Raw genomic sequence first — 13,976 nt, forward strand, 5'->3', positions numbered from 1 at the left:
CCTACATCCTGCAACAAGCGACACCAACGACAAAGGCGCCCGCTACACTAGGAGCTCCCTAGGGTGGGTAGTTCGGCTGTAAGTGTCGGGCACGCTTGGATAAAGCAGTCTGGTGTTCTCGTAAAGTGTCTGAAACGCCCCGTTGTGCCGCGACGAGCAGCGGTGCTCGTCCCTCGCGGTGGCGCTGGCAGCAGCTCGCACCCGCGGCGCTGCGCGGAGCGTGCGGCACTCACGGCCACGGAGCCGCTCCGGGCAGCCAAAGCCGTGCCTGGGGCTCCCGGCCCTCACCAAGCCCCCACGGTGACTAATTTTAGTGCAGCACCACCTCAGGAGCCGTGTAGGCCGCTCGCAGCTCTGGACTGAGCTGCGGGTACTTTTGCTGTCTCAATAAGCACGAACAACAGTGACATGCCAGGAGACTCGCCAAGGCTTCTTTTTCCGCAGAGCGCGGGCACCTTGGGCAGGCGAAATATCGGTGCTTCTCTTGACAGCCACAGTAACAACAAATTCCTAGCCCTTCAGCCGCAACTGCTCAAAGAATGGCGACTGCAGTCTTGATTTCTGCGATGAGGTTGTCTTAATTCTGATCGTCCATGGGAAACTAACGCTTCCTCTATCGTGATAACTTCACTGTATGTACCGCCTTGTTTTTGAATTAATTTTATCCTTGTTGCAGTAACTTGAAACTGTATCAGAATACTTGCTATGTTTCCAAAGGCAGGAATAAAAACGGCCCTGTTTTCTCTTCATTTTGGGGTGCTAATAAGTCTGTGAACACCACAGTAAAACAAAATGTGGTGTATCCTCTACGGATCATTCCAAGCCTTGAACACAGTCATTGCGTCTCTCCTGCCTTTCATGTAGACCCGCTCGCAAAGGGCATGCTTACTGCAGAATAAAACTAATTTAATTTGACTTAGTGCCCATTCAAGTTTCAATTTTATACAAGAGATCACAGACTGTTTTGCATTAAATTAATGACAGCAAGTTCAGGCAATTATTTGCTTGCAAAGAGTTTCACAAAATCCTGGTAGTTGAGTCAAATCTCACAGGCTCTGAAATGCTTCAAATTAAAAGCAGAAAAATTTAAGTCAACAAAGGAAAAATATAACTATTTCTACACAGTTCTATTGTAAAACGTAGCTACCCATAGTTAATAAAAATTTATGAATAAATTTTTAATAATATGATAAAGTAATGAAATACTGAATAAGGAATGTTCACTTAGCTCAACTGTACTTGCCTCTGAATTGTTGGTTTGTTTTGTAGAAAGATGAAACTTCATATGTTCTCAGTGCAAAGAAGAAGCTAGATAGCTACTTTCTCCTGTAATAATCTGGAGAAAAACATGAACACCATCACATTACTACAGCATATCAAAAAACTCATCAAATATTTGCAGATTTTTTGGAACATTTTGGTATCAATTCAGCATCTACACTAGATCTCCTCAGCACACATTGCATCCAGAAAGTTTTTAGAAATTTTAGAAATGTTTTTTATTTAAATATTCTACAAGTTTGAATCAAAGTTGTGCTGTATATGAAAGATGACAGATGATCATAATTGGTCAGTGCCATAGCTGACTGTAATGTCCTTGCAGCTTTAATAGGTACTTTGAAGGTCACAGTATCTCTGGAGAGGGATAAATATGAGGAATTCAGAAATGTTTCAGCAGTAAGATAAGAGATTTGGTGTTCTGTGGGATTTTTTCTTTTTTTCATGAAACCTCAACAGAGAAAAAAAAAAGTCTAACTGCTCAGAAAAACAGTGACAGCCAAAACCAGTGTTTGCTCTATATACACTTTGTCTTTATCTGTATAATTCTGTGTCCTAAATTTAATGTAAGGATTTAGAAAAAAATCTTAGTTTTCTGATGCTATGAGCTGTCAATCAAAACAAAATTTCTGTAAGAGACTCCAACCTCCAAACTGATTAAAAGTCTTAGGTGACAAATGAAAGTCATTTGCTGTCGGTGGTCTTGTGGGCGCTGTGGCATTACAGCCCATTTATAAGAAAATCCCATAAGTATGGGAAAAAACACAGCAAGGACACTGTGCCCTTGATGTAACTAAAAAAGAAAAACAAAGTCATAAATATGTTACAAAGAATGCACAAGGACAAAAGAAAAGACATCGGGAGACACAAGCTCCTGTTTGGCTAGCATACCACGTACCTGCAAAAGAAAGCTGTTGCAATACTTTGTTTTAAAATAACTTATCTTAGATAATCCAATAGAAAAATGTCTTACATAGCGAATGTATAATCGTAACCAATAATGGAGCATGCTACATCTTGTAGTTGGGAAAAGAAATGTATAAAAACTGCCTGCTAAAGTAATAAAGAGAGACTGCTTGTTCACACTCATAGTGAGTGGTCGTCTGCAGTTTTCTGTTTTCCAGCATGAAGCCCTTCACATTTTGGTGACCCCGACGTGATCGGCAGGTGTGCCTGACCTGCTTGTCGGATCATTTGAAGAGGGTCTTTCGTGCATGCTGTGGAGGAGGACGTTTAGCCCGCGGCGATTGTAATCGGGCGTCTGAGAGAGACACGAGTGGCCACAGTCGACCGGTGAGTCGGAGCCTGTTGCAGGCTGTTAAAATTCGCGGGATGGGAAATGCTGTAACAGCGATAGAAAAGGCAACTGTAGATGCCGTTATGAAGCTTGCCCAGCGAAGTGGAGAGACTATTGATTGCTCTTCAGTAGCGAATCTCTTATTTTGGGCGAAGCACCGTGGTTTTATAAAAGACTCTACGGATGTCTTTAAAGACAAGACATGGCAGGCAGTTGGTATAGATTTGTGGGAAGCTGTTCAACATGGGAACAAAGAGGCAAAATCCCGTGCACAAACATATCGGCAAGTGTGGTTACTTATTGAAAAAATGGGAGCTGAAGCGGAGATAGATTTGGCAGCGCAAACTGTGATCACCACGGCTGCTGATAAACTTTCGGTTTCTCCTATTCCTTTTGAATATCCTGTTGCTGCACCCGCCGCTCGTGGGCCATATGATGATTCGATCCCTCCGTGGGATCCCACTGAGTCCAAGCAAAAGGCTGCTGTTCCCTCTGCTCCCCCTGCTCCAAGTGACCCTAAAAGTTCTAATATTGATCCAGCTGCTATCCCTTTACCTGAGGAAGAGATGGGCATTGATACTGATAATTTACAAGAGAAAATGCAGCAGCAGGCAGACTTAATGACACAATTATTGGCAGAAATGAAGCGGTTGGATAAGGGTTCTAAACATACGGCTGTTCAGAATGCTTATAAAAAAGCGCACGATGCTATTGTTAGTGGTTTGTGAGCTATGGAGTACCATGTCACGCCTAGTTCATCTATGTCTAAAAGTTCACAATATCATCGTCTGTGGGTTATTAATATGTTGAAAGCTGGTGAATGGGATATTGAGACTGCAAATCAATTTTTACAATCAAAGGGTTTAGATCTTTTAACGATGAGTGAGCTGGCTGAAATAGAACACTATCTAAAGCAGCACCCCCCTGAGGTTACGCAGAGTAAATCAGTACGTGGTGAAGGTTTGATGGAAGCATTTAACTGATGGTGGAGTAGTGGAGGGGAAGGCAGTTCTCATAAGAACAAGAGCCAAGATCATGGAGTGTGGAGTCTGATGTGCCGCGTGACTCTTCATTTGATATGAATAAAAGGTGGAAGGGAATTATTATGAATGCACAGATGACTGGTGATTTTCAGTTTGTAGAGGCTCCAGTAATCAGGGACCAACACGGAGACACTTGGCAACCATTAGATTGGAATTTAGTGTCTTGTGTGCAAAAGGCAGTTATTGACTATGGTATTGATAATCGGCACGTGAAGAGACAGGTGGAAGCACTTATTAAATATCAAGAGTTGGTTCCATCAGATATAAAAACTTTGTTTGAACTTATCCTAGGTCCTACTAGCTATATGTTATTTTTGAATAAGTGGCAAGAAAGGCTTGAAGCAAAACAGCTTGACAATATGAGTCTTCCAGCAGGAGATCCATTGTGCTTTGCTAATCTTGATAAGTTTATGGGTCGTGGCCGCTATATTGACCCACAGCAACAAGCGGCCTTGGGGTCTCGAATATTAGGGCAGAGCAAAGCGGCAGCTTTAGAAGCTTTTAATGCGTTACCCCAAGTGGGAAAACCACGACAACCTTATCTGCATACTAAACAACAAGACAATGAATCTTTTTTAGCTTTCGTTGACCGAGTAAAAGAAGGAGTTGAATCAGCCCCGGACATGCCACATGACATGAAAGATACTCTTGTAAAAGAAATAGCTGTACAAAATGCCAATTTGTCATGTAAGCGTCTTATTGCTGCTCTGTCTCCCAATGCTACTTTGATGCAAATGATTGAACAATGTTCTCGTGCTCCCATAGAAGCAGAAAAGGGAAGGGCTCGCATTCATGCCACAGCGCTAGCAGCAGCACTAACTCAAGCTTATAAGCAAGGACAAGGGGATAAAGGGCCCACCAATGTTTGTTATAGCTGTGGTCAAAATGGTCATTTTCGAAAACAATGCCCATTGAAGTCAGCTAAGCGCAATGCTGTGGAAAATAAAACCCTATCATTTGTGGGGACATGTCGGAGATGTGATAAATTTGGGCACAAAGCTAACGAATGTCGCTCTAGATTTAAGAAGGATGGAACGCCGTTGCCGGGAAACAAGCAGAGCCGCGCGGAGGGTGCGGCAATCAAGAAAAACCCTCCGACTGTGATGGCTGCCTCCTCAACATGTTCCCAGCCACCAAAGGGAGCGCTGGAGTCGATTTGGTAACAGCTACGTCTGTCACAGTATCTGATGAAGGTGTCTCGTTGATTGAGTCGACTAGTCATGGACCTTTGGGAAGGGGTTTAGCTGCCCTTTTGTTAGGCAGATCATCAGCCTCTAAGCAGGGAATATTTGTACTACCTGGAGTTATTGATGCAGATTATAAAGGACCTATTAAAATTATGGTCAAGGTTTTTTCCCCTCCGATGTTCATACCAAAAGGAAGTGTGATTGCTCAACTTATTCCCTTTTTTCCTCAGATTCCAACAACTACTACAGTAGAAAGACATGGTGGCTTCAGTAGTACTGGTCCTTTGGTTGGTTTCACTGAAATCATGACCAGTGCTAGGCCTACTCGACAGATAACAATCAACCTCTACCCACCGTCCTCTAATCATGATAGCCCTATACAAGCCACCATAATGTTGAACACTGGTTCCGATATCACTATTGTTCCATTAGACAGGTGGACTCCTAGTTGGCCTACAAGAGCCTTAAAAGGAAAGACACTAGGTGTTGCTGGGGCCACTAAAACTTTGCAGAGTGAAAATTTTGTTTCTATTGTTGATGAAGAAGGAAACAATGCTTTAGTTAAACCATATGTTCTGGACACCCCCTTGTGGATCTTGGGTCGTGATGCACTTAGTCAGTGGCATCTTGTACTTACCAATCAGACTTTTCACTAGCGGCCACTGAGCAGAAAGATGCTTGCCCTATGATCAAATTGACCTGGACAACAGACAAACCAGTATGGGTTGCTCAGTGGCCCATGTCAAAAGAAAAATTAGAACATCTTGTTATGTTAGTAGATGAACAAGTTCGCCTGGGACATTTACGACCTTCTATGAGCCCTTGGAATACGCCTGTTTTTGTTATTCAAAAGAAATCGGGAAAATGGCATTTCTTACATGATTTGAGAGCTGTTAATGAACAAATGATTCCCTTAGGAGCTTTACAACCTGAGTTACCATCGCCCGCTGGCCTACCAAAAGATTATTCCCTATTTATAATTGATATCAAAGATTGTTTCTTTAGTATTCCTCTGCATCCAAATGACACCAAGCATTTTGCTTTTAGCATACCTAGCACGAATCATAGCACGCCAATGAAGCGCTATGAATAGGTCGTTCTCCCACAAGGTATGCATAATAGCCCCACAATCTGTCAATGGTTTGTAGATCAAGCCTTACAAACCTGGAGAAAACAAAATCCTGAATTATTGACATATCATTACATGGATGATATTCTTGTGGCTAGCAGATTCCCGTTATCAACAAAGAAACAATCAGAGTTGCTTGATATTTTGGCACAATGGGGATTAAAGGTGGCAAATGAAAAAATACAACGAACTGAGCCTTGGGCCTATTTAGGGTTTGAAATAACTAAAAACCGATTCAAACCACAGAAGGGTAAAATACATGCGGTAATTAACAATGTGAATGATGTACAAAAATTGCTTGGTGACATTCAAAGTGTGCGATTGTGGGTGGGTATTACAAACAGGGACCTGGACCCTTTGCGGTCGCTGTTAAGTGGCTCCACTAATATTACAAATCCTTGTTACCTTACCCCTGAAGGGGAAGAGGCTCTTTCTAAAATAGCCTTAAAATTACAAAATGTGTGTGCCTATCGATGTGATCCATTATTACCTGTTAACATTTATGTTTTAAATTCAAAATTGAAACAAGCTGCTTTAATTGGACAGGTTTCTGATAATGGGAAATCATTTTTTCCATTGGAATGGGTCTTTATGTCCAGCATACCCTCAGCTTCTGTTGTTAAGCAAACAGATCATATGGGGAAATTGATCTTGAAGGCAAGAAGCCGTGTAAGACAGGTTTTTACAGTTGAGGCAACTATGGTGGTAATACCAATAAAACTTCTAAATGTTTTTGCAGATTGGCAATCTTCTTCCTTCACCTTTGCAACTGCTATAATTGGCATGTCAATAGAGAACCACTATCCCCCATGTTCTATATTTGCCGCAAATTTACCTTTGTGAGGCTTTAATATTCATCAAGCCTCTCCAATATCTGATGGCCCAACCATATTTACTGATGCTAGCGGTCGTACTAGGAAATATGGGTATGCTGAATTTGTAGATGGAAATTGGAAAGTTACTGTTTTGCAACAAGAAGAAGCATCAATCCAACTGTTAGAATTAAAAGCAGCTGTCTTGGTATTTACTCATTATTCTTCTGTTCCCTTTGGCATTGTCTTGGACTCATTGTACGTTGCTTCCATTCTCAAGTGAATAAAAGACGCTCTCTTTAGAAGGGTTACAAACCCCTGTATTTCTAAAGAACTGTTAACTTTAGCTAACCTAATTAATGTTCGCAGTTATGTCTTTTTCTCTATGCATATTCATAGTCATCTTTCCTTGCCTGGATTTTTGAGTCATGAAAATGCAGTAATTGATTCTGCTGTTTCAGCTGAGTTGGTTGGGATGGATAACTTTTCTCTCACACGAGTCTCTCATGGATTTTTTCATCAGTCTGCTCTCAGTCTACAGAAGGAATTCCACATTACTCGTCAGCTAGCTCGAAGAATTGTTGCCTCTTGCCCAGACTGTACACGACTGCCACCACTACAAGCGAATGGAGTGAACCCCAAAGGGTTGGGACCTAGAAAGTTGTATCAGTCTAATGTTACCATTGTTTCTCATTTTGGTCACTGGCACGTTATGTACATGTTACTATTGATACATACAGTAAGTTGGTATGGGCAACTGCCCTAACTAGCTCTAATGGGAAAGCTACTTGTCATTGGTTGAAGGCCTTTGCTGTTCTGGGAGTCCCTAATCATATCAAAACTGATAATGGCCCAAATTATGTCAGTAAGGTTGCTCAGTCCTTTTTGCACCGGTGGGGTATTATTCATTCAACTGGTGTTCCCTACAATAGTACCGGGCAAGCTATTGTAAAACGTAAACATCAAGATTTAAAACGCTTGTTTGCTGTTTTGAAAAAGGAGGGGAATATATCTCTCCCTCCTCAGGAGGTGGTAGCTAAGGCTATTTTTGTACATAATTGGAAAACCTGGATGGAACATCCAGAAACACATTTGCAACTTACTCCAATTCAGTCTCATTTTCAATTGCAACAAGCATTATATTCAGGTACAGACCTGGGATCCCATATCACAGCAATGGCAAGGTCCACGCCAACTATTGAACTGGGGTCGGGGATATGCTTGTGTTTTGTCAGATTCCAAGCCAACTTGGATACCAGCCAAGTGGGTGAAACCTTCGACTGCAACTGGAGGCGACTCACCTAAACCAAATACGCCAGGACCGAAGGTGGAAGAACAGAGTGAGGTGGATAAAAGAGCTGTTGAAGACTCTACTCCGAGACCAACTACCTGATCTACCTAATATTAATGTGGTTCAAGCTCTGGTGGGAAAAATTGTATCAACTAAGGTTCAACAGTTGCATTGGCCAAAGTGCCAGTGTAGCGTTTGGATTGACGGACGGTTTGCTTGTAGTAATTGTAAAGTAGAATATAACTCAAACAATGCTTACACATGCTTTTAGGATGCACTGAGTGTCAATTAGCATTGAATGAACATCCTTTATTGAAGTTATGAGCTTGGTTAGGAGATTCAGCTCTCCATGTAGATGATTTACAGGATTTATTTGAATCAATAAAAGAAAGAGAACTAGCTTTATATTGTTATAATCTCATTAGATTGGCTGTTTATATTTTAGCAATCAATAACACTATTACTTTACAAACTAGATATTTGAGAAATTGTAGTAAGCATAATGATTAGGTGGTGCATTATTATAGGACTAGTTAGTATTGCAGTGTTACAATCGCCACAGTTGCCTCAAGACAATTTTTAGGTCACATGGGCTAAGAAAACTGGAAACACTGCCTTCTGTCTACACTTGACTGCAGCCACTGATCCATTTAAAACTTGTTTAATTGGAACCCCCGTGCCCCCATCTAACATCCTCATTAAACATTCTCCTTTTAATTGCTCTAACACAGGAAATGCTAGTCACTGCCTAGCTAAGGTCATCAAAACTTTGAAAACTACACCCCCTTAAGATCAACAAGAATTAAATTTATTAGACAGCAGAAAAGCTAACAACTCTAGTTGTGTGTATTTTGGAAAAAATTTGTGAGATATCAGCGAGTCTCGAAAGCAGAATTGGCCCCAGAAAAAATTATAATGGCTCTGAACATTGTGAATCATTCCCATGTGGCTGAAATTCTGGAAACTTGCAACTAAACATTTCTAGACCCTTAGCTATTCCGAATGGCCTATATCTCATTTGTGGTGATCAAGCCTAGCAAGGAATTCCCCGTCATGCTTATGGTGGTCCTTGTTATTTGAGTAGACTGTCGTTGTTAGCCCCATCGCAACAAACACTTTTGTCTTTGAACACCACCAAATCTTTATCTAGATACCGGCGGAACGTAGAAACTTTAACTCCCGACTGTATAGATAAAGTAGAGCTATGGAGCAAAACTGCACGAGTATTTACATCTCTTGTCCCATCAGTGGGCACCTCTCAGGCGTTATTGCAAATACAACATTTAGCATGTTGGACAGTCAAACAAGCCAATGTTACCACTCAAATCATTTCTCAAATGGCTCAGGACATGAGTAGTCTTAGGCAGGCTGTGTTACAAAATCGAGCAGCAATTATCTTTTGTTAACTCAAAACAAAGGCTGTGAGGAATTTGAAGGAATGTGTTGTTTCAATTTGTCTGACCATAGTGAATCCATACATAAACAATTACAGTGGCTGCATGATCATACAAAAAAGATTACAATAAATCACAATCCACTGGATGATTTGTTACTGTCTTTTGGCATATCCGATTGGGTAAAAGAAATTATAAAAATGGCATTTATTATTTTATTGATTATTTTAATTGTATTATGTATGGGACCATGTGTCATCCGATGCTTTTCTGCCCAAATTAAGAAAATGGCTGATGCTGTATTTGAAAAGAAAGGGGGAGATGTAAGTGGTCTTGTGGGCGCTGTAGCATTACAGCCCATTTATAAGAAAATCCTATAAGTATGGGAAAAAACACAGCAAGGACACTGTGCCCTTGATGTAACTAAAAAAGAAAAACAAAGTCATAAATATGTTACAAAGAATGCACAAGGACAAAAGAAAAGACATCGGGAGACACAAGCTCCTGTTTGGCTAGCATACCACGTACCTGCAAAAGAAAGCTGTTGCAATACTTTGTTTTAAAATAACTTATCTTAGATAATCCAATAGAAAAATGTCTTACATAGCGAATGTATAATCGTAACCCATAATGGAGCATGTTACATCTTGTAGTTGGGAAAAGAAATGTATAAAAACTGCCTGCTAAAGTAATAAAGAGAGACTGCTTGTTTGCACTCACAGTGAGTGGTCGTCTGCAGTTTTCTGTTCTCCAGCATGAAGCCCTTCGCAATTTGCAATCTCTTTTTTGCTTGCAGCTATCAGGAAATCTAATCCACAAAGGTTTATGTCCAAAAAGAATACAGAGGAGTCCCATAGCTTTATTCATGAATAAAAGGAGAGGTCATGGGGCAACTTCCCATGGGATCTCTCAAATTGCTGGGGGATGCAGCCTCCTTTTTATCCTAATTTCTCAGCCCTATTTCCCTCTCTCTTTCTCTATTGTCTTAGGTACTTGAGAGGTACAGACTTCCCAAATTGCCTAATACAGACCCTCTTCTAATGTGCATCCTTACCCACCCCCCACACCCACCCCATTTCTTTGTGTCTCTGTTCTTTTTCTCTAAGTCCAGGAATTTAGGCCTTGGGTGAGTAGCAGTCTGTGTCAAGTAATGGAATTCCTCTGGATTTTATGGCTCTTATAATTGCTTCTTTCACCTATCAGTATCTGGCTTTATCTACCAGCAGGCCTATAGTTTGTTTGTAAAAACACCTCATTCTCATTCCTTTCACAGCTTTTCACTACGTGCAATTAGTGTGTGTGATTGTCAAGTTACATACTTACACAAACAATAGATACAGACAAGAAAACCTGAATTTTACTGTAAAAGTGTAACCAAATGTTCTGTCTGGAATTTTACACCAAGAAATAAACACTGGTGAATTCACCATAATTACATATTTGAATGCAAGGCCTGAATCTCATAGTTTTAGTACTAGGCTTAGGTGCCTAACCTTTTGGACAACAGATGGCTCATGTTACGTCAAGATGAGGGTTACCTGCCTAAGTGGCTACTTCATCCACATTCTCTCCACAAGTGGATTTTAAACACACACAGAACAGCATCCTACACAGGATTGCCTAGCAGGTGCAGATATGGAATATGGCATCTTAGCAAAAGAGCCCTTGTTTAGTTTTCTTTTTTTTTTTTTCTTTTTCTTTCTTTTTTTTTTCCAAGGTGCAAAAGTGCCTAATTACAAGAGATTTTTAATTGAGAATGGAGACTGGTGTTTCTCTGATCTTTACAGCTAAGTACCTAATCACCAGCAAGGGTCATCCTTGACCTTTCTTACAAGTACTTTCTCAGCCCTGGACATTTCATTTTCTAGCCTACATCTCTCCTGCCTGGGGGAGAAATGTCCTGAACACATCATATGGCTCAAGGTGCCACTTTGGGGCAGAGCACCAGAACAGGTAGAGAGGGCAACACTCTGTCCCTCAGTGTTCCAGCTATCACATACATTTTCCAGCAGCACAATTTTACTAAGCAAAATTGACTACATGAAGTCTTAAGCCAAACATAGAGCTGCATCACCAAAGATGGACATGCTTATAGAGGAACGCACTTAATGATGAGAGCTTTGTGTGCAAGCTGGACATTGTGCCCTGGCTGGCAGTAAATGGCTAGAGCCCCACCAAATGAGCCATGAACAGGCACTGACCTTCTGCTAACAAAGGGCACAGGGACTTGTGGTGCTAGCTGGTAGGGGTGGGGGTGGCCAGTCACCTAGAGACTCTGCAGGACCCAATTAGCAAGGAGAGGATCTCAGCCAAAATACCACCATAGGACCAAGAGACAGTGCAAGGGGATGAAGGGTAGGTGCATAGATTGTAAGAGTGTAAAAGCCCAGGGGTTCCTTCGAAACTGCATATGCTGCTACTGAGTCACTGCATCACAATCAAAATACTTCCAGTAACCCAGCATGTGGGACACTGCTATGGGAATTGTGGGGTCAAGACGGCAAAGGAAGCTTGTGTGAGTGTGGTGTGTGTAGGGATTCAAATGTGGCACCTGTCAAGTCACTGGAACCACCCACTGCAAAGAGGTCTCAGTCCCAGCAATGAAAGTCTCACAGGTTGTAAATGTGACTCCTAGAGTAGAATCTGAATGCTCAGACAGGAAATCTGGAAACTTGGAAAATGTAATAATAAAGATTTAGATAAAAGATATTATTACCATTTATAAGGTTTTATATAAGTCCATATTATAACATAATAACAATAAAATTACATGCAGTGTGACTGTTTGCTATTATCTACCCAAAGGCCATAATCTAAAGGGCATGTTTTAAAGAGATAGACTACCTCTTTCTATCTTTTTTGTCATGTTTTGTTCTGTTTCAGTTAGTTGCTTTCATTTCTGAAAGAGTTTACTACCCTCAAATTCTGTAATTGTCATTTCCATCTAAAGTCTAACTAGCTAGATATAACACAGGTATTTTTCATATTTTCTCTTGATTCCTTGCTCTTTATCCTTTTACAATTTCTATTTCATGTCATGTGTGATAAAAGGTATGCTTTGTTGTAATAAGCAGGATTTGATCTGACTGTAGGTTGAATCATGTTTCATTATTTTGGTCCTTTAACTCTCAGAGAGAACTTTTTCTTGTTTCTACACTAAAATATTGATGCTTTGATGCATTGAATTGGGTTTGCCAGGGCAAGTTTAGGAGGGGGAAGGTCTACAGGGGTGGCTTCTGTGAGAAGCTGCTGGAAGGTTCCTCCATGTCTGGCAGAGCCAGGCTGTGGTGGGTCCAAAGATGGATGTGCCACTGGCCAAGGCTGGGCTGGTCAAAAATGGTGGTGACACTCCTGTGACAACAGATTCAAGGTGAAAGAAGAAAAAGTTACTGTGCAGATGTAGCTGTGGCCAGAGAAGAGCAGTGTGAGAACACGTGAGAGGAACAATTCTGCAGGCACCAAGGTCAGTGGAGAAGGGGCAGGAGGTGCTCCAGGCACTGGAGCTGAGATTCCCCTGCAGCCCCAGGTGCAGACAGCCCATGGTGAGGCAGCTGTGTCCCTGCAGCCCATGGAGGTCCATGGGGATACAGAGATCCACCTGCAGCCCAAAGGGCCCCCGTTGGAATAGGTGGATACACAAAGGAGTCTGTGAGCCCAAGGGAGGCCCCATGCTGGAGCAGCCTGTCCTTGAAGGACTTGTATCCTGTAAAAGAGGAACCCAGGATGTTTTGGGAGCAGCAGCAGTTTTGGGAGGACTGTTGCCTGTAGGATGGACTCACACTGCAGCAGGTCACTGAGAGCTGTTGCTTGTGAGATGGACTCACACTGGAGAAGTTCATGGAGAACTGTCCCCTGTGGGAGGGACCCCATGGTGCAGCTGGGGAATGACTCCTCTTCCTGAGCAGCAGGAGAAGCCTCGGGTGATGAACTGCCCATAACCCCCATTCCCTGTCTCCCTGCACTGCTGGGGTAGGAGGCAGAGCTGGAAGGAGGGAGGGGTGGCAGGAAGCTGCTTTTAAGGGGTTGTTTACTTCTCATTATCCTGCTCTGATTTTGTCAGTAAAACATTCACATCTCTAAGTTGAGCCTGATTTTCCCATGAATGTATTTGGTGAGTGATCTGTCTATAGGAACTTTTGAATAACTAAGTAATGTGATTAAGTGGAAACAACTTTATTGTTTACATTATGTTTTACCTATATTTTTTAAAACTACTGTTCACACAATTGCGCATCACTCAATTGGTGTTTTTGTTTACGAGTTCTGCACACACATTTCAGGAAATAAGATTGGTTACAGTCTGGTGTTCAGTGGCCCTTCTTCATCATAGTTCTTGTAACTTTTGTATTTTGCTTTTTAGTTCTTTCTTTCTCAATTTAGCACAATTTATGTTTCAGTAGTCTTGACAAATTCCAGAGTGTTTGATAAAAATAACTAAGAATGGCTTAGCTGGTCAACTGGCTGGAATACGCTGTGGCCTAAGCTGTTCAAATACATTGCTCCATCTCTCCCAGTCCTTATCTCAACCCATGAACCTTTTGTTAA

This window comes from Cinclus cinclus, chromosome Z (genome assembly GCF_963662255.1).
Source record: "Cinclus cinclus chromosome Z, bCinCin1.1, whole genome shotgun sequence".
In the NCBI taxonomy this organism is placed as follows: Eukaryota; Metazoa; Chordata; class Aves; order Passeriformes; family Cinclidae; genus Cinclus; species Cinclus cinclus.